This window comes from Oncorhynchus tshawytscha, linkage group LG18 (genome assembly GCF_018296145.1).
Source record: "Oncorhynchus tshawytscha isolate Ot180627B linkage group LG18, Otsh_v2.0, whole genome shotgun sequence".
In the NCBI taxonomy this organism is placed as follows: domain Eukaryota; kingdom Metazoa; phylum Chordata; class Actinopteri; order Salmoniformes; family Salmonidae; genus Oncorhynchus; species Oncorhynchus tshawytscha.
The window spans coordinates 18215321-18236818 of NC_056446.1; the positions used below are offsets into that span (position 1 = coordinate 18215321).

Consider the following 21498-nt stretch of genomic DNA (forward strand, 5'->3'; position numbering starts at 1 on the left):
ACTCTGGGTTGACTGACTCTGAGCTGTCAAACTCAAGAGTTTTCCGTTTCAGAGCAGGTGATAACAATTAGTTAAATCAAAGCTTGGTTAATTTAACCCTGAGTTAAACACGTGCATGAGGAGATAAAGAGCCATCATCAATGGAACGCAGATAACATGATTCATCATGGCAACAGGAGAAAAGGTCTCGAAACTCCTACTTCTCCCCAGTGGAGTTTGAAATGTTAACGAACGCGTATGCAGAATATGTGCATATATTTAAGAAAAAATAAATAAATGCCGTAGCAGCAGCAAAAGAACGTGAGTTAGCGTGGCAGAAAATTGCTGACCAAGTCAATGCGTGAGTATTAATTTTAAGAAGTTTTATCTCGTGCTCCATTTATTCAACATTTTATGTGTACGTGCGCGCGCGCTTAATATTATTGCATGTCCAACCCAACAGGCACAAAACCTACTTGGCAGCCACTGAAGATGAAATATACAAATATACTTCAAACAGGTAAAGTATAATTTCATTACAAGAAATTGTGATGTTGTTAAGCCTACCCTACCAAATTAAACAGCATTCAGTGGCTACATTCAACCTATAATATATTTAAGTAGTTAGTGACATTTTCTAAGCAAAAAAATGTATGTTTTTCAGCCATCCCAACACTGCCAGTATTTGAAAGTAACACCTAAATTCCTTTGTAGATACATGTCTCTGAATTTGTGCTTACTGGACATGTTCAAATTTGACCTCAATTATAACCAATAGAAAAAGTCTGAGGGCTGAAAAACGGGTGGGGGTCCACCACCACTCACAGAGGCTGAAGAGATGGCCTTCAGTCAAAACAGTGGGTGACCTATTGATGAAGGTATCTTTGGAGGAAGCTGTAACTGATTTAGTGCTTCATACTAAATACATTAATTATTGCTTAGACTGATACCTGTAATTCTGTGGCATTCTTCTTTGAGTCTTGTGAGTCTGTGACTTGGGAACGCCACAAAAGTGTACAGTAAACGTTTCAGTGCAAGAGTCACATTTCTGACGGCCCAACAGACGGTTGCCTTGGAAATATGCTCAGCGTCACCAATGTTATATAGAAAACTCCCGTTGGCAAAAAAAATAAAGTGCAACAAATTAATTTATTCCGAACTGAGAGCATGTCCACAATGTGTCATATGAACAATATGAGGGCTGAGAATATTGTTCAGATGAATGATTGTTTTTCTGCACAAACATAATCAGGGAATGATAAAACATCCAAGCGGGGCATGATCACCCTCTCCCAACTGAGAGAGGGTGGTAATTTGTGCTTCAATTTCAACTGGCTCTTCAAGAAAAGGACACGCCATGTCTGACACTTTAAGTCTGCAGGCTTCAGCTAAAGAGGAGGAGAAACTCGGGGCTAGTTGAAAACCTGCTCGCTGGCAGGTTAGCTCCATGGAGTATGTTGCCATAGTAACTGACTCAGAGTTAAACTGAACTGGCTTTGTGAAACTGAAAACCCAGACTTTCCTTCAACTCTGAGTCGAATAACTCTTGAGTTTTCACAAAACCCACTTTCTGAAACAGGGCCCTGACCCTCAGAACATACCTACAATTAACCCTGTTGACTCATCAGTAGGAAAGACTTTTGTTTTAGTCCATTCAGCAACAATGGAGCTATACGAGCCGTGTTTCAACAGGAAACTTACTGGAATGGTTTTATTGATAATATCTGTTGGAGAACAAGTTTGGATGTTGCCACATACCTACTTAACACAATTAAGGAAGTTTCTTCTTAAATTATTCATAAATATTATCCTGCCAACCACTATATGAAGTAAAAAAATTAACTTTTGTAATGACCAAGCAGAAGCATTTGCACTTTTTTTGTCATTATATTCATGTAAGGAATTTGTGGCAAGACATCAGTAGATTTATAATTGAACACATTTATGATTATTTTACACTTATAGGGAGATGTGCTGCTTGGATTCTTTTCTTATGATAGAAGTTTACATTTTATTAGATTAATTTCATTATTCTTTTGGCCAAATTTCATATTCACAAATGTAAATGTACAAACAAAACACATTTTCATACCTTGCAAAAATAAATTGAACTATTTTAAGACAATTAAATACTCTACCAACAAAACAGCTGTTAGAACTATGTGTGTATGTCCCATAAGGACCTTGTGTAATGTGATATTGTACCCCCTAGCCCAATTGTCCTTTGTATGTGTGTGTGTGTGTGTGTATATATATATATACGAATCTGTTCAGTTCAGTCAGTCGGCAACAACTTGTAAAATAAAGTGATGTTTATTTTGATGGGCGAGGGAAAAGTAAATTGTAATTGGTCACCACTTACTTGTACATATCTACCTCAGTTACCCAGTACCCCTGCACTTTGCCTCAGTACTGGTACCCCGTGTATATTGCCAAATTATTGTTACTCATTGTGTATTTATTCCTCGTGTTATTATTTATCTTTGTATTGTTGGCAGGGACCAGATTAAGAAACCATAGGCACCCAGCCTTTTAAAAACACATTTAATTCAATTCTACGTAATTTGTATGACAGACATTAGCTGATTTATTTTTTAATGGCACACAAATGACCAAAATGAGTGGCTACTAACAAATGTAGATCAATCTGGTAATGAATTCAAACAAACCATGCCAATGAAGTGACAGATTATACAATATAAGGACAAAATATATAAAGAGTATATTATAGGCTACAGTAGGCTACTAAATACAATTTCCATTGGCACACTGACTCACCAAACGATGAAGCCATAGGCTACTCACGGTGATGGTCGACGCACTAGTCGTGGGAAGGTAAATAAACAGTGCTTCTGTTAGCTACAAATTGGGATTGAGGATTGTTTTTATATACTGGTTCTACAGACCGATTAGTCTTCTCTTTCCAAACAGTGCATTCTTCCAGCGATTGTATTTTGAAATCTGCAAAAGGCAAATCGACAGCGTAACCAACTATATATATATATATATATATATATATATATATATAATCGATATAGTTTATAATCCGATTGTTGCTTTGTGGCCATAGATATAAACTGTACTGCGGCCTTCCCGACTGTAGGCATACCGGTAACTGCCAAAATAAAGGAAACACTTGAGGAAACAAGTGATACAAAGTATATGTTATGGGGTGGGGTGCATTTCGATGGAATTGTTGAAATCCACTTGTAGAATCTATGCCAAGGCGCATTGAATCTGTTCTGGCTGCTCGTGGTGGCGCAACACCCTAAAACACTATGTCGGTGTTTCCTTAATTTTACCAGAGCCTACCTGTATGGGCTTCTGATAACGTAATCCACATTTATTTTTTATAAACTGTTGATCCTCTATGGCTAAATTATGCTCTATGGTGTATTTTGAACATTGAGAGCGGGCTCCTGGGGGTGGATAATTTTTATTTTATCTTATTTTTTTTGCCTTTTGGGCACTGCCCTGACACACAATTGACCAGTCATTTTTATTTATTTATTATTCAGTTTAAAATGTAGGCCTACTACTGCTGCATTCACGTCCATATGTTTTGTACAAAAATAAACGTACAACTGAATGATTCTGAACAATCTCCCAAGTTCCAACTTTGGCAGACAAGTTTCAAATTGTAGTTGAATTTTCTAGGAACAAACACAAATTACGCTAGTTAAAAAAATACATGTAAGTACAGTAGCTATCTGAGAAAGGCTCGTCAAGACCACTAGACTCGCTGAGCGAAACACGTCACCAATTTGGGCACCAGGCATGTCCACATAGACAATACAGTATGCCTCTCCACACCTCCATCAATTTCGTGTCATGTGCGCTGTGGAAAATAACACACTTGGGTGCTTTATTTATTGTATTTTATAAATATGCAATCGTCTCAAGAATGTTTTCGTCTACTTGGAATTTCCTGAAAGCCACAAAATGAAATGTATTTTCGCAGGGACTTTTGTCGGATTTAACATGAAGTTAATTGCTAGCCAGGAATGTTTACCTATCTGGGTTTGATCAGATGTATTTTATGTCAACTATGACTATTATGCATTTATGAAGCTACGTTATCTAAATAGTTATAAAATAAATTGCATGAAATATAATCAGAATAAATCTAACTAGCTGATGGCCGTAACGTTAGCAAATGTTGGTGCAGTCGTTCTAGCCAGCTACATCCTGCCTATCTGTTCCAGGTATGTACTTTCTTGGTAAATATGCCCAAAAGAAAATCTGAGATATACGGGAGTGTGAGGCATCAGAGTATATCGCTCAAGCCTGACGTCAGTTCCACTTCGAGAGTAACCAGAGAACGTGCAACATGACAGGTAGGCTACAGATAGTCATCTCACCTTCACTCTATTAACAGTAACAGGCCCTGAAATCTCCTGCAACAATCATGTCAAATGATAGCAGTATCGCAATGTTGATGATTCATTTGTGCATTTTGAAACCCTGTTGATTTTTTAAAAATGTATAGTGTTGTCAGTGCTCCCTACCTTAATTAAGAGAAGCCATTTTACATAATCTGAACTCAGAACCTCACAGCACTGCTGAAGAGCATGTATGTACGTGGTCATGACTTGATAGCTCAGCAAAATTATTAGTTTATTAATGACATCACCTGTTTCTCTTCTAGACCAGCAAATAAACTTTAAATATGGGAGGACCTGAAGATTATCAGTGTTATTATTCTTCAACATGAATTCATTTGAATCAATAACTAAAGTGATTTAATCTGTCATATGGTAATCACCCCCAGGTTTCACCCGAAGTGTCGTGGCTGTGTACAGGGTGTTGGTATGTTGATTGTTTTACACCATGTTCAGCGGACAATTCTGTCAGCAAGAATTGAATGGTAAACCTTTAAGCTTTAATGTCTTGTACCCTATGTGGCAGCTTCAATTCCTAGTTACATATTAAGCCTACATTCAGCACCTCCCATGAAATGAAGGAGTGGACATTTTACTGGTAGACCTGGACCTCTTGGCCTTCTCTGTATGTCTGCATGACACTGGACATCACAGATGGAGGAAGAAATGCACTTATTCTCTGTACCAAGTCACAAAACTCAAGAGGATCGGGTCCTTGGAAAGTTACTGTTCCCTGTCCTTGGTGGGAGAACTGTGTTCCATTGTGGACTGTAGGGTTCTAAACTGCTGCCTTCTTTACCTGGACACTTCAAGGTCAAAGACCCACTGCATCTTCTGTCGTTCTGCCCTTAACCCACTGTTAACTGCCTTGCTCAGCCGTCATTGTAAATAAGAATTTGTTCTTAACTGACTTGCCTACTTAAATAAAGGTTCAATCTTAAGAACCCGAGTTTTTGTCCTTTACTGATCTGTTCCCCCAAGGCTTAAAAAGTCAGCCAGACAGCCCACCATGAATCAGGTCATTTTCCTGTGTCATTATGAAGAAAGCCTTATCCCACTTTACATAGCTGTTGCTTTGGTACATTAAAGCAGAAATCTGCCAAAGGAGCCACTGACTGCCCCAGGAGCATTTGTTGTTTTGAGGAAATGAGCACCCAGCATTGTGGTGTAAAAAAATCAACGTGCATACTCTGCTGTTCTATCGCTCGTGCAATGATGTCTGAGGGATTTTTGTTGGTGTTTGAAGTCTTTGTTGTAATATGTGTTCCACCAATTAGGTGCCTTTTTGAGTATTGTTACTTTACGAGAAACTTTTAGAGAAAAAAAGCCCCAGTTTTACAGTATTTCACCTAATTTTAACATTCTTCAATAAAGAGCACACATTCTTAATTATTTTACAACATCAACAGATAAAAATAAAAACCATAGCAAGTGCCAAATAAAGTGCCTTCATCTTAAATCAGCCCTAAATCCCCTTGTGGCGGGGTAATGGAAGCTGGTGTGCAGCAGGAAAGGGCAATTGAATTCAAGCGTAAAATATTTCTAGCCTGTATCTATAGCTAACAGGGTTGACATGTTGTGCTTGACCCTTGCTGTTTTCCACCACAAAACACCAGGTTTTATTTTCTTGTATTTTTTATTTTTACAAATAACTTAATTCTATATCAGCATTTTGACATGTCCATCATTGTCTCACGTCAGATCAGTGCAGATGGCTGTTGCACTGACCTGAGACAAAGGGAGATGTTACAATGCTGAATTTTGGCACGCCTATTATTTTTTAAATGCAATATTTATGCACAATTTCTACTTAAAATATCAAAGGGCACTTCTATCCTTTGACCAATATCGCAAATGAACTCGGCATTTTCACTGCTATGGATTGCAGCTTTAAGCATAAAGTGAACCAAGTGTCAGTTTGAGTCTAAACAGATTAGTCTTATAGTTTTTCCATTCTATTACTGTTGTTGAGGAATCAGTGTACAAAACATTAGGAACACCTTGTCTTTCCATAAGACTGCCCAGGTGAAAGCTATGATCCCATATTGATGTCACTAGTTAAATCCACTTCAATCAGTGTAGATGAATTGGACGAGACGGGTTAAAGAAGGATTTTTAAGATATCCAGTGCTGTGCCATCTAGACTGCAATTCCCCATTCAACCTCTAGGTTTACTTTCTGTTCAACAATATTCAGTACTTCACTGCACTATTGACTTCATCTACTTTGTCTCTGTCTTTGAAATGTCAATGTTTTTTCTTATTAAATCATGGAAATTGGAAATGTTCTCATATTTCTGTTAGGGAATGGGGGTGGGCCTTAAAGTTAACCTTGAGGTTTGTTTGTGTACTTGAAGTGAGAATGTAGGCCTGTCTATTTCCTCTTTGTAACATAACATTCTGAATAACAGAAAATGTAAGTACTGTAGCATTGACATTAAAAATGATAAAATATCACGATTTAATATATTCAGTGTCTCTTGATTTGTGTTTCCTAATGTAAATGTAGGTAACTATTTTATGGACCACTTTGCTTCAGGGTCATACTGTCGTCTCTTTAGAAGTTCCTCTGCTCAGCAGCAGAGGGCAGCACATAACAATAAGGACTAACACTATACTGGACTCCCATTACGTCAATACTGCCCCTGCCAATTATATGTATGATGGATCAAGTAGGCTGCATCTCTATCAAATGCTTTTGGGACAAACACATTTGATTAACTTTCTTGGTCTTATTTCTTTACTTTACAAATGTATCTCCCACCATGATTTATAAAGTTAAAGCTCAAAAGTGACATAACATTCAATATTTTGTGTACATGTTTTTGAAACATCACCATTTATTACGAGTTCTAGAAAATACTGATGGTAAACACAACCTTTGTTTCCCAAAATTGTAAAGTGTGATTAGATGTAAAGTATTTGTTGTATTTAGAATATGTTAAGTTGCCACGATATACTAAAAACAATTAAAAGGGATCATAAAAGACTATTTCTTTACTTACTATGTTCATATCAGGTGAAACATGTCACACAAATGACTGATGGCTGAAAGACATTGGTAATAATAAGACTGGGAGCTGTAGTGTAGATTTCAGTGCAGCCGTTGATATTATTGACGGTCATTTGTTATTAGTCATTTGTTATGGCTTTACAACAGCTCTCTATCCAAGATATCTAGAGATATCTATCTATTAGAACACAGAGGGTTTTCTTTAATGGGAGCTTCTCTGACATAAAACATGTCAAGCGTGGTATTCCAAAGGGGAGCTATCTTGGCCCTTTTTAATGTTTCCTCGTTAATGATCTACCACTGGCCTTAAACAAAGCCTGTGTGTCTATGTATGCAGATGTTTCAACACTACAGAGTGCCTTCTGGATGTATTCACACCCCTTTACTTTTTCCACATGTTGTGTTACAAAGTGGGAATAAAATGGATTTAATTGTAATTTTTTGTTAACGATCTACACAAAATACTGTCAAAGTGGAAGAAATTCTAACATGAAACATTTGTGAAAAATATAACACTAATATATCTTGATTAGATAAGTATTCACCCCCCTTGAAAGAATTCATGTTAGAAACACCTTTGGCAGTGATTACAGCTGTGATTCTTTCTGGGTAAGTCTAAGAGCTTTGCACACCTGGCTTGTACAATATTTGCCCATTTTCTTTTTTTTTCTTTTTTCTTTATCTTAAAGCTCTGTCAAGTTGGTTGTTGATCATTGCTGGAATGCATTTTCGGGTATTTCCCTAGATTTTCAAACCGATTTTTAAGTCAACTTTAACTAGGCCACTCAGGAACATTCAATCTCGTCTTGGTAAGAAACTCTAGTGTACTTTTGGCCTTTTAGGATATTGTCCTGCTGAAAGGTGAATTTGTCTCCTCAGTGTTTGTTGGAAAGAACACTGAACCAGGTTTTCCTCTAGGATTTTGCCTGTGCTTAGCTGTATTCCATTTTATTTTAATATCCCCCCTAAAAAACTCCCTAGTCTTTGCCGATAACAAGCATACCCATAACATGATGCAGCCACGACCATGTTTGAAATATGAACAGAGGTACTCAGTGATGTGTTGGATTTGCCACAAACATAACGCTTTGATTTCAGGACAAAAAGTTTATTTCTTCGCCACATTTTTTGCAGTATTACTTAAGTGCGTTGTTGCAAACAGGATGCATGTTTTGGAATATTTTTATTCGGTGTAGGCTTCCTCCTTTTCACTCAGTCAATTAGGTTAGTACTGTGGAGTAGATACAATGTTGTTGATCCATCCTCAGTTTTATCCTTTCACTGTTTTAAAATCACCATTGGCCTCATGGTGAAATCCCTGAGCAGTTTCCTTCCTCTCCGGCAACTGAGTTAGGAAGGACAACTGTATCTTTTTAGTGACTGGATTTATTGATACACCATCTAAAGCCTAATGAATAACTTCATGCTTAAAGGGATATTCAACATCTGCTTTTTTATTTTAACACATCTACCAATCGGTTCCCTTCTTTGCGTGGCATTGAAAAACCTCCCTGGTCTTTGTGGTTGAATCTGTGCTTGAAATTCACTACTTGATTGAAGGACCTTACAATTATCTGTATGTGTGCAGTATAGAGATGGGGTAGTCATTCAAAAATCATGTCAACCACTATTATTGAACACAAAATGAGTCCATGCATCTTATTATGTGATTTGTTAAGCACATTTTTACTCCTGCACTTATTTAGGCTAGCCATAACAAAGGGGTTTAATATTTTTTGACTCGAGACATTTCAGCTTTCTGAAGGCACTGTACGTGTCAGTGTCCCACGCTAGTAAAATCTCTGAAGCCCTAAACAAAACGTTGCAGTCAGTTGTAGAAACTTAATTCTATATCAGCAATGGGTTGCTAGGAATAAACTAGTCCTGGTCATAACTAAAAACCAAAAGCATTGTATTTGGTACAACTTATTCCCTAAGTGCTGGACCTCAGCTGAATATGGTAATGAATAATGTGGCTGTTGAGCAAGTAGAGGAGACTAAACTTCTTGGTGATACCTTAGATTGTAAACTGTCATAGTCAAGGTGTATTGATGATATTGTTGTAAAGATGGGGAGAAGTATGTCTGTGATAGAGGTGCTCTGCATTTTTAACATAACATTTGACCAAACAAGTCCTGCAGCCTCTGCTTTTGTCACATCTTGACTATTGCCTGGTTATATGGCCAGAAGCTGCAAAGAAGGACCCAAGAAAGCCCAGAACAGCATGTCTTTCCCTTCACTGTACACAGAGGGCTAAGGCATGACTCAAAGTAGAGGAGTGATTAACTGCATTATTTCTTGTAAGTAACATCAATGTGTTGAAAATTCCAAATTGTTTGTATAATCAACTTACATACAGCTCTAAAAACCAACACTTACCCCACCAGACTTGCCACCAGGGGACTCTTCAAAGTCCCCAAATCCAGAACGTACTCAAATCAACGCACCGTGTTGTATCAATCGATGGTTGCATGGAACTCAATTCCAACTCGGATCACTCAGGCAAGTAGCAAAGTTATCTTAAAAAAACAAGTGAGGCAAAACCTCCCGGCACAACGCCAATGACCTTGTATGACCTAAAAACTTGTATGTACAGGTAACTGCCAAAATAATGTAAACACTTGAGTGAATGAGGCATACAAAGTATATTGAAAGCAGGTGCTTCTACACAGGTGTGGTTCCTGAGTTGATGAAGCAATTAACATCCCATCATGCTTAGGTTCATGTATAAAAATGCTGGACAGGCCATTATATTGGCTACCATGGCTATGCCCCCATAGGATGACAATGCCACCATCCACAGGGCACGAGTGGTCACTGAATGGTTTGATGAGCATGAAAACCATATGCCATGGCCATCTCAGTCACCAGATCTCAACCCAATTGAACACTTATGGGAGATTCTGGAGCGGCCCAAGACAGCGTTTTCCACCACCATCAACAAAACACCAAATGATAACATTTCTCAAGGTCAAATGATGTGGCCTCCCTGCGACAGAGTTCCAGACACTTGTAGAATCTATGCCGAGGGGCATTGAATCTGTTCATGTTCATGGTGGCCAAATGCCCTATTAAGACACTATGTTGGTGTTTCCTTTATTTTGTCAGTTACCTGCATATGCTGTTTATGAATATGGTGTATGCAGTACTGGACTTTTTTAGTTGTATTCTTCTTATTTTAAATTGTGTGACTGTTCTTGTCTATTAGTATTATGCATTTTGTCATGTTTCATGTTTTGTGTGGACTCCAGGAAGAGTAGCTGCTGCTTCTGCAACAGCTAATGGGGATATAAAATACCAAATATGAACAAAGACTTTTATTTCTGTTGCAATGAAAGAAGGCATGTTCGTCACACACCCACTCATCAGTGCGTCTAGTGATTTGGAAGAGTAGACTGCTACTAGACTGTGGTTTTACATTGTGCTATTTATGTCCTCAACACAGCCGGCGGTTTATGAAACATAGACATGAAAGAAAATGAATTCCTAAAGAACAAAAGAGTGTAAGATTGTGACTGATCTGGTGGTGCCATTATGGCACTTTTCTAATGGCCCTAGTCAAGGTCCCCAGAGTTTCATAACAAAGCTTTCCAGTCAGAGATCTGGAGCAAGGCTAAATAAAGGACAGTGTGTACTCAAGTCCGTGGTTAATATGGGCTAAGTGATGCTAAAAGTGATGGCAATCCTTTGCCAATTGTGTGGCATGGGGAGAAACTGGTTTAGTCATACTGACGGACGCAGTTTTGGTGCCCAAATAGAGGGGTAGTGTAAACGTCCATAATGGATGCTTTGTTACATAAAGCAATTACATGTGCTGAGTAATTGTTAGGGTGTTTTCCACAAAGCACATTCACAAACAGCTCACCTCCAATCACGTGACTTGTGAGTGTGCCCTTTCTTGTGTGCTTGCCAGCTAACAGGAAATTCCCCTATCACATGAGTGTGGTCAAGAAGCTGAAGGCATGAAGGCAGACATCCTGGAACATTATAGGAGATACTTCTGGTAAACATTTCAGAGATGTTGCATCAGGCATTTTCCCTGCTCTTTCCTACTCTGAGAATGACTAAGCAGGTTTATATATTAGAATGTAACAGTACTAGTTTGCATAACTTATTGCAATAGCATGTTGTTACAGAGCATATTCTAGAAAGATTGTGGTTTAACATGGGTTCGCTGGTCAGTCATGTCCCTTTAGTTTTTTTCAGAAAAAAAAATGTATGGCTTTGTTAAGAACTCAAACCTTGTATTCTTTCTCGATTAAACTGACATTGACACACAGTAAGGCTGGACAACAGTAGCTACTAACAGATAACACAAACTAATACATTATGGTATTGTATTGTAGATATCAGTGACGGTCTGTTCCGTTTAAAATTAGGGAGGACAATGTTTTTTCAGGAACGCCTTTTCTATTACAGCATATTGGATGACTGTTAATTTTCCATTCATCCAGCTCAATATAACATCGATAGGTTTAGGCCAACTACTACATGATACCCAAATTTGCCTTATACCGATCATGAGGTTGCTACAACTTAGCCAACAAATGACAGTTTACAACAGGATAACAGATCAAGAGCCAAATTGGAGTAATCAAGGTGACAGACAGGGACTCATTCAATATCGCATTGCACTCGCTTGCCTGCACCTAGCTGATCTGAAATGTAATCATTCGTTTCAGTTTCATTCCGTTTGGTTCAGTTTAAGATACGTTTTGCAATAGAATCGGTGAAATGAATACAACCTTGATCATCCGCACACACAGTTCCCTTTCATAGCAGTCACATACAGCATCATCACTTTGCTAGTTGTATAATTCATTCTCGCATCTACACACTCTCCTCCTATCACATTTTCCCTAAGCTCGTGGACTTCAGTGCACAACACAACTGTGTCCAGGCGCAAAAACCTCTTCAAGCCAAACCTTCACACCATAAACCCTAACAGCTACACAGCCTACATCGTTGTCACCACATTAACGATATAGTCAACAAACTAGAACTAACATGTTAGTAAACCCACAAACCAATCCATTTGTACAATCACACAGTACAATGTACAGCAAGCCGTTTAGCAGTTACACCGGCGGGCCCCGGTGACAATACATTAATTAAAAGGAAAGCTTACCTTGACTTGGAAGAGTTTTAGTGTTGGATAGCCTTAGCCAGCTTGGTAACATAAATAGCATTTCTCTCTGTTTGAGTCAGGTTGTTGAGTAGGAACAATTAGCTGCGTTACCTAAGTAAGTGAAAAGTAAACTAAGAAGAAGAAAAAATACACGACATCTCTTTCTCTCTCTGCTGCTTCTCCTTAATTTTTTCAAATATATATATATATATATATTTTTTTTTTTAATTGTTCAACTATTGTCTTTCTGTCTCTGAGTCAACTACTCACCACACTTTATGCACTGCAGTGTACCTTCATTGCAAAACAGTGTTTTAATCAGTTATTTGGTGACGTGAAAATAATTAGTTTAGTTTTATTTTTTATGAAATTCACTAAGTAGGATGGTCCTCCCCTTTCTCCTCTGAGGAGCCTCCACTGGTAGATACTGATGTGTATGCTGCAATGAAATTAGTGTAGTACATAAGTAAAAATGTGAATGTTTTATGACCCAATTCAGACCAATAATAAAATAGATTGTTTATAACACAATCTCTAGCGTTTTGTCACTAGTGGGTTACATTTGAATATCTGTTCTACTTAACTTAATCCTTCAATCTTAAATGTCTGCTTCTCCAGCAATTAAGGGTGAGTCATCACAACTGGCAATGAATCACCAGAACCTTCCCTGCCAAAAGACTTGGCTCACCTTTCTTCCTATCAAACCCATAACAATAACAACCCTTATCACAGTATCACAAGCCTCTACTGAGGCTGTGGTTTCAAGTGAAATAGGCTATTTATTATCTCTTTATCACATAGGCATACAGCATGTTGGGAGAGAAATGTTTCCCAACTTCAACTGTAGGCTACCGTAGCTTTATAAATAATAATGAGAAGTATTTCAAACTAATCTAAAAGCAATGTAATCTAAACCATGTGCTAGACTTGTTTACCAGCCATGTGTCTTTGGCAGCCCTTATCAGAGGGTTGGCTGTAAGCGTGCTAACGGAGCAGCCTGTTCAAAGCAGAGTCCATTTGCTCAGGCCCTGTGTTTTGTGTGTGTGTGATTGATTTCTTAAACCAGTCCCTGGAGTAATCTCTGACCTAAGTCCTGATTGGTCCCGGGCCAGTGTTCTCATTAACTATTCACAGAGTGCTGTGATGATGCACGCTGCAGTCACACTACAGATTAGAGAGCTGATGTCACCTCACCTGAGGAATCCTTTTGGCTAAAGACCCCATAATGGCAGGCTCGAACAATGAGCATTCATTTGATCCCTACCTCAAAACAGTGAAGTTACAAAAAAAAAATCACATGGTTGTTCGCATATGACGCCGCTTCGGCAAGTTGTAAAGAGTATGAGTTATTGTAACAATTCATTAGAAATTAATGCCAGTAAATCAGTGATACACTCTAGATATATATATCTCTCTGGATATACTGTCCCCGTCCATACAGCCATCAGTATTCTCCGTATACCATGTGGACAGGAAGAAAGAACTCTCCGGAAAATAGAACGACAGAGGTGTATGTTTCATGATTAACTATTCATAATGTGATTGTCGTAAAGAACAGGAAGTACAGTCCTTTTGTTTCCCGATCGGGAATACCTCACTATCAAATGCAGACTCTTTGGTTATTGTCACGGCAGTGTATATTCTCCTACAATGAACTACACTGGTCTTTTTTAAATGTATTTTATAAGGGGGTAGATCAGCTTTAATATTGCAGATAGATTGTAACTTCCATCAATGAAATTGTCAGCACTGGCAGCTTCATTAAATGGTACCCGCAAAACACCAGTCTCAACGTCAACAATGAAGAGGCAACTCCGGGATGCTGGCCTTCTAGGCAGAGTTCCTCTGTCCAGTGTCTGTTCTTTTGCCCATCTTAATCTTTTCTTTTTTTGGGGCTAGTCTGAGATGGCTTTTTCTTTGCAACTCTGCCTAGAAGGCCAGCATGCCGGAGTCGCCTCTTCACTGTTGAAGTTGAAACTGGTGTTTTTCAGGTACTAATTAATGAAGCTGCCAATTGAGGACTTGTGAGCCGTCTGTTTCTCAAACTAGACACTCTAATATACTTGTCCTCATGCTTGTCATTATGTGCACCGGGGCCTCCCACTCCTCTCTATTCTGGTTAGGGCCAGTTTGCCATTTGAGCCTGTAATCGAACCCACAAATGCTGATGCTCCAGATACTCAACTAGTCCAAAGAAGGACAGTTTTATTCCTTCTTCAATCAAAATAACAGTTTTCTGGTTTTCTAATGATTAGCCTCTTAAAATTATAAACTTGGATTAGCTAACACAACATGCCTTTGGAACACAGAAATGATGGTTGCTGATAATGGGCCTCTGTACGCCTATGTGGACATTCCACTTAAAAAAGCATCTGTTTCCAGCTAAAATAGTCATTTACAACATTAGCAATGATTATACTGTATTTCTTATCAATTTAATGTTATTTTAATGGACAAAACATTTTTTTAAAACAAGGACATTTCTAAGTGAGCCCAAACTTTTGAACGGAAGTGTATATATAGATATATATATTCATTAAAACTCTTTTTTTCAACCACTCCACACATTTCTTGTTGACAAACTATAGTTTTTTACAAGTCGATTAGGACATCTACTTGGTTACAGACAGATTACTTCACTAATAATTCACTGTATCACAATGCCAGTGGGTCAGAACTTTACATACACTAACTTGACCTGTGCCTTTAAACAGCTTGGAAAATTCCAGAAAATGATATCATGGCTTTAGAAGCTTCCGATAGGCTAATTGACATCATTTGAGTCAATTGAAGGTGTACCTGTGGATGTATTTCAAGGCCTACCTTCAAACTCAGTGCCTCTTTGCTTGACATCATGGGGAAATCAGCCAAGACCTCAGAAAAACTATTGTAGACCTCCACAACTCTGGTTCTACCTTGGGAGCAATTTCCAAACGCCTGAAGGTACCACGCTCATCTGTACAAACAATAGTACGCAAGTATAAACACCATGGGACCACACAGCCGTCATACCGCTCAGGAAGGAGACACACGTTCTGTCTCCTAGAGATGAACGTACCTTGGCGTGGAAAGTGCAAATCAGTCCCAGAACAACAGCAAAGGACCTTGTAAAGATGCTGGAGGAAACAGGTACAAAAGTATCGATATCCACAGTAAAAATGAGTCCTATATCGATATAACCTGAAAGGTCGCTCAGCAAGGAAGAAGCCACTGCTCAAAAACCACCATAAAAAAGCCAGACTACAGTTTGCAACTGCACATGGGGACAAAGATCGTGCTTTTTGGAGAAATGTCCTCTGTTCTGATGAAACAAAAATAGAACTGTTTAGCCATCGTTATGTTTGGAGGAAAAAGGGGGAAGCTTACAAGTCGAAGAACACCATCCCAACCGTGAAGCATGGGGGTGGCAGCAGCATGTTGTGGGGGTGCTTTGCTGCAGGAGGGACTGGTGCACTTCACAAAATAGATGGCATCATGAGGATGGAAATTTATGTGGATATATTGAAGTAACATCTCAAGACATCAGTCAGGATGTTAAAGCTTGGTCGCAAATGGGTCTTCCAAATGGACAACCATACTTCCAAAGTTGTGGCAAAATTGCTTAAGGACAACAAAGTCAAGGTACTGGAGTGGCCATCACAAAGCCCTGACCTCAATCCCATCGAAACTTAGTGAGCAGAACTGAAAAAGCGTGTGCAAGCAAGGAGGCCTACAAACTTGACTCAGTTACATCAGCTCTGTCATGAGGAATGTCTAAAATTCACACAACTTATTGTGGGAAGCTTGTGGAAGGCTACCCAAAACGTTTGACCCAAGTTAAACAATTTAAAGGCAATGCTACCAAAAACTAATTGAGTGTATGTAAACTTCTGACCCACTGGGAATGTGATGAAAGAAATACAAGCTGAAATAAATCATTCTCTCTACTATTATTCTGACATTTCACATTCTTAAAATAAAGTGGTGATCCTAACTGGCCTAACACAGGGAATTTTTACTAGGATTAAATGTCAGGAATGGTGAAAAACTGAGTTTAAATGTATTTGGCTAAGGTGTATGTAAACTTCCAACTTCAACTGTATATACTGAATTCTAGTCAAGGCTCATCCTATATAACTACTGCTGTACACACCTTTTCTATTCATATTCTGTCTGTCACGAGTCCGACCGAGGGAGGCTTCCCTTCCCGGTCGGGTGGCACTCGGCGGTCGTCGTCACCGGCCTATTAGCTGCCACTGATTGTCTTTCCTCCCCCTCCTTGTATGTTTATTGGTAGCACCTGTTTGTGATGATTAGTTGGGCTTCTTTAGACAGCCTGCCCGCCTGTTTGTTGTGCGGGATTAATCATTGTAACCTTCGGCTCTGTAGTAGAGGAGCGTGTTTGTTCCTGGTTGTGCATTTTTCAGTTGTACAGTTTTCATTCCCCGTGTTTGGGGCCGTTATTATTGTGAGCACCCTGTGGTGCGTTGGGGCATTAAAGAGCACAGCATTGCACTCTCTGTCTCCTGCGTTTGACTCCACACCCACGACACCCGGAGCATTACACTGTCCATAAACCATCATATACATGTACACTACCGTTCAAAATTTTGGGGTCACTTAGAAATGTCCTTGTATTTTTGTAAATTCTTTCAAAAACATTTTTTTTGCCCATTAAAATACCATAAAATTGATCAAAAATACAGTGTAGACATTGTTAATGTTGTAAATAACTATTGTAGCTGGAAACTGCTGATTTTTTAAATGGAATATCTACATAGGCGTACAGAGGCCCATTATCAGCAACCATCACTCCTGTGTTCCAATGGCACGTTGTGTTAGCTAATCCCAAGTTTATCATTTTAAAAGGCTAATTGATCATTAGAAAACCCTTTTGGAAGTATGTTAGCACAGCTGAAAACTGTTGATCTCATTAAAGAAGCAATAAAACTGGCCTTCTTTGGACTAGTTGAGTATCTGGAGCATCAGCATTTGTGGGTTCGATTACAGGCTCAAAATGGCCAGAAACAAAGAACCTCCTTCTGAAATGTGTCAGTCTATTCTTGTTCAGAGAAATAATGGCAATTCCATGCAAGAAATTTCCAAGAAACTGAAGATCTCATACAATGCTGTGTACTACTCCCTTCACAGAACAGCGCAAACTGGCTCTAACCACAATAGAAAGAGGAATGGGAGGCCCGGTGCACAACTGAGCAAGAGGACAAGTACATTAGAGAGCCTAGTTTGAGAAACAGACGCCTCACAAGTCCTCAACTGGCAGTTTCATTAACTTCTTGGCGCACCCATCCCATTAGCGGGATCATTTTCATCAACATCCGCTGAATTGCAGAGCGCCAAATTAAAATTAAATTACTAAAAATATTTAATTTTCATGAAATCACAAGTGCAATTTAGCAAAACACAGCTTAGCTTGTTAATCCACCTGACTTGTCAGATTTCAAAAAAGCTTTTCGGCTTTTCGGCGAAAGCTATCCAAGCGTTTATGTGAGGATAGCTCTCAGTAGACAAAACATTACAAACACCTAGCAGCAAAGTAGATAGTAGTCACGAAAGTCAGAAAAGCAATAAAATTAATCGCTTACCTTTGATCTTCGGATGTTTGCACTCACGAGACTCCCAGTTACACAATAAATGTTGCTTTTGTTCCATAAAGATTATTTTAAAATCCAAAAACCTCCATTTGGTTGGCGAGTTATGTTCAGAAATCCACAGCCTCGAGCGGTCACGATGGGGCAGACAAATTCCAAATAGTATCCGTAAAGTTCATAGAAACATGTCAAATGTTTTTTATAATAAATCCTCAGGTTGTTTTTACAATAAATAATCGCTAATATTTCAACCGGACCGTATCTTTTTCAATAGGAGCGAGAGAGAAAATGTCTGCTCCAAGCTGCTCATGCATGCAAAATTCTGCTGGCACTCAGCCAATGACGCGGTGTGATCTTTCTCGCTCATTTTTCAGAATAAAAGCCTGAAACTGTCTAAAGACTGTTCACACCATGTGGAAGCCATAGGAAAAGGAATCTGGTTGATATCCCTTTAAATGGAGGGAAGGCATGCAATAGAACCGAGAGGTTTCAGGAAAAACAGCACTTCCTGATTAGATTTTCCTCAGGTTTTCGCCTGCAATATCAGTTCTGTTATACTCACAGACAATATTTTGACAGTTTTGGAAACTTTAGAGTGTTTTCTATCCTAGTCTGACAATTATATGCATATTCTAGATTCTGGGCCCGAGAAATAGGCAGTTTCATTTGGGTACGTTTTTCATCCAACCATCAAAATACTGCCCCCTACACTCGAGGTTAAATAGTACCTGCAAAACACCAGTCACAACGTCAACAGTGAAGAGGCGACACCGGCATGCTGGCCTTCTAGGCAAAGTTGCAAAGAACAAGCCATATCTCAGACTGGCCAATAAAAAGAAAATGGGCAAACGAGCACAGACACTGGACAGAGGAATTCTGCCTAGAAAGCCAGCTTCCCGGAGTCGCCTGTTCACTGTTGACGTGGAGACTGATGTTTTGCGGGTATTATTTAATGAAGCTACCAGTTGAGGACTTGTGAGGCGTCTAGCCTTTTAAAATTATAAACTTGGATTAGCTAACACAACGTGCCATTGGAACACAGGAGGGATGGTTGCTGAAAATGGGCTTCTGTACGCCTATGTAGATATTCCATTAAAACAGCCATTTCCAGCGACAATAGTCATTTACAACATTAACAATGTCTACACTGTATTTCTGATCAATTTGATGTTATTTTAATGGACAAAAAAATTGCTTTTCTTTCAAAAACAAGGACATTTCTAAGACACCCCAAATGGTAGTGTACAGCCTTTTTAGCTGACATTAGCTCTCACCCCTGATTCTGCAACTTATCCACTGCTTCCAGGTAAACAAGCTACAGTACTGGCGCTGCGTGTGAAGAAAGTATTGCCAAGTTCATGTTAACCAGTCTACAAATTACACTGAAATAATACAATGCAGGGAGCCTAGCTGCAAAAGGAAATTAGGTCAGGGCCTGTGAAGGGCTTGGGAATCCTAGTCGCTGCTTGCCCTCTGCTGCCTGCCCTGCCTGTCTGCATGCCTAGGATGAAAGTCCATTGAGTGGGAGGGTGTTGCTATGGCTGCAGCCGGGTAAACACAAACACAGGGCTGGGATCTGGGCTGCGTTCAAGGGTGAGCGCACTAGAGGATGTAGTACTGATTTAACTGGGGCTTGCTTTATTAATAACTATGACTTCTGCCGTCCATGCGCGATGCCAATGTACAGTGTTGAGAAAGCTACAAACGATTATTTAAAGGCTACCGTGTCAGTCAACGTCTTGAACGTAGTGAGCTCATCTCGCCAACTTTGGCTTTGTGAAAGTGCATCGTCACCGAGTGTCACTGAGCCTATTTACATCTAGACTAATTTTTGCCCTCACCTTTGCCAGCCATTGCTCACAGGATCCTTTTAGCTGTAATAGTGGTTGCGATGAAGGGCAGTACATGTTAGTTCCTGATTTCAGTGACCTTTGTAACAGAGGGAAGTTACTGCTAACCATCCTTTAATATTTATATTAAAGACCATCCTAAATTAGGGTCTCGTAATACTGAGGCCTTGAACAATGTCTCTGAATATCCGCTAGGGTTTCCCTAAATCTCATACTGTATGTATCAAATTATCTGGGGAATTCTCTGACACTCACTGTTCACTATACTCATTAAGACACCTCATGGGTTATGGCCTCAGCAACACTAGATAACTATCAACTAACCAGCCATGATGGACCAAGAGGCATGTCAACACATTCTATAAAGGAGAAAAACGAAATGAAGACACTTCTGAAGGCCCTCTTAATAAATATGGTGGCATTAGCCCTACAACAATGCTATGGTTTAATATTGTTGACTAATAACATTAATAATAATTAATATAATATTCAATGGTTGTTTAAATATTATTATGTAATACATGTATTATTGTTATTTATATTAGTACTACTACTATTGCTCCTAATTCATTCATTTATCTTTATATTGTTGATTATGTTTGCCTATTTCTTCAGCAAATGTTCACAAAACAGGTTCCAAACAATCATGGCTGACTGCATCAGTGAATTCTGGCTACTAATGATGGTGGGGGATGTCTATAAACTACACATCCACGAAAAACGAGACCCTACAATTTGTGTTAAATGTTTGTATTTCGACGTTAATGCTGAATAGTAATATTACATACTTTTTTAGATTGGAGCATTTCTCGGTGCAGGTGGATTGCAGTTCATGACTAATGTTCTGCACCTTACGGGAATGTGGTGGTGATTCACTCAGATCGAAAGTGCTTCTTGTATAGCCTGACTGCCTACCCCTCGAACCTAGTTAAAATGATTTCTACCTTTTCTCTGATTCGTTTTTCCACATTCCAGCTGGTTGCCTATAATGCTAAAGGCAGGGTGAGTCGGCCACTTCACTTCCCGGAAACGATTACGTATTCTGCTCCTTGTCAGAATCAACAAGTATCGACGTTTTTTCAAGTAGGGAGAACCATGTTATGTTATGTAGGGTATATCACTATGGAGTATAAACATTGGAACGTCTATTGTAGCTGTCACATGACGAAATACAAGTTAAAGTGATGCCACAACAAAATAAATAGTGAAAGTATCCTATAATGAAACAAAATTAAGGGCAAAACATGTAAATGTATAGCCAAAATACTCTACATATTACCCCTATTGAATAAACAAACAGAATAGAATATAAATGTATAATAAAATACATGAAAATTCATCAAAATCATGACAGGCTGTATGGAATTGATTTGTTATCTTGCAAAACAACTTATCAACTTACTCAACCTAAACTTTCCAAACTCTCCTGTAAAATGTGGCTTGACACAACAGCATAATGATTGGTATCCCAATGTATCTGCCCAAGGCTCCCTAGTGGCACAGCAGTCTAAGGCACTGCACCTCAGTGCTAGAGGCATCACTACAGACCCTGGTTTGAT

General features: G+C 39.0%; 1 long non-coding RNA gene across 1 annotated transcript; it reads left to right on the forward strand.

The window, feature by feature from the left end:
• The first annotated feature begins 207 nt into the window (after positions 1 to 207).
• LOC112217633 lies at positions 208 to 6803 on the forward strand. Its single transcript, XR_002948490.2, has 4 exons — positions 208 to 340; positions 443 to 499; positions 4185 to 4316; positions 4628 to 6803. It is a non-coding gene; the product is annotated as an uncharacterized LOC112217633 (long non-coding RNA).
• The last annotated feature ends 14695 nt before the right edge of the window (positions 6804 to 21498 follow it).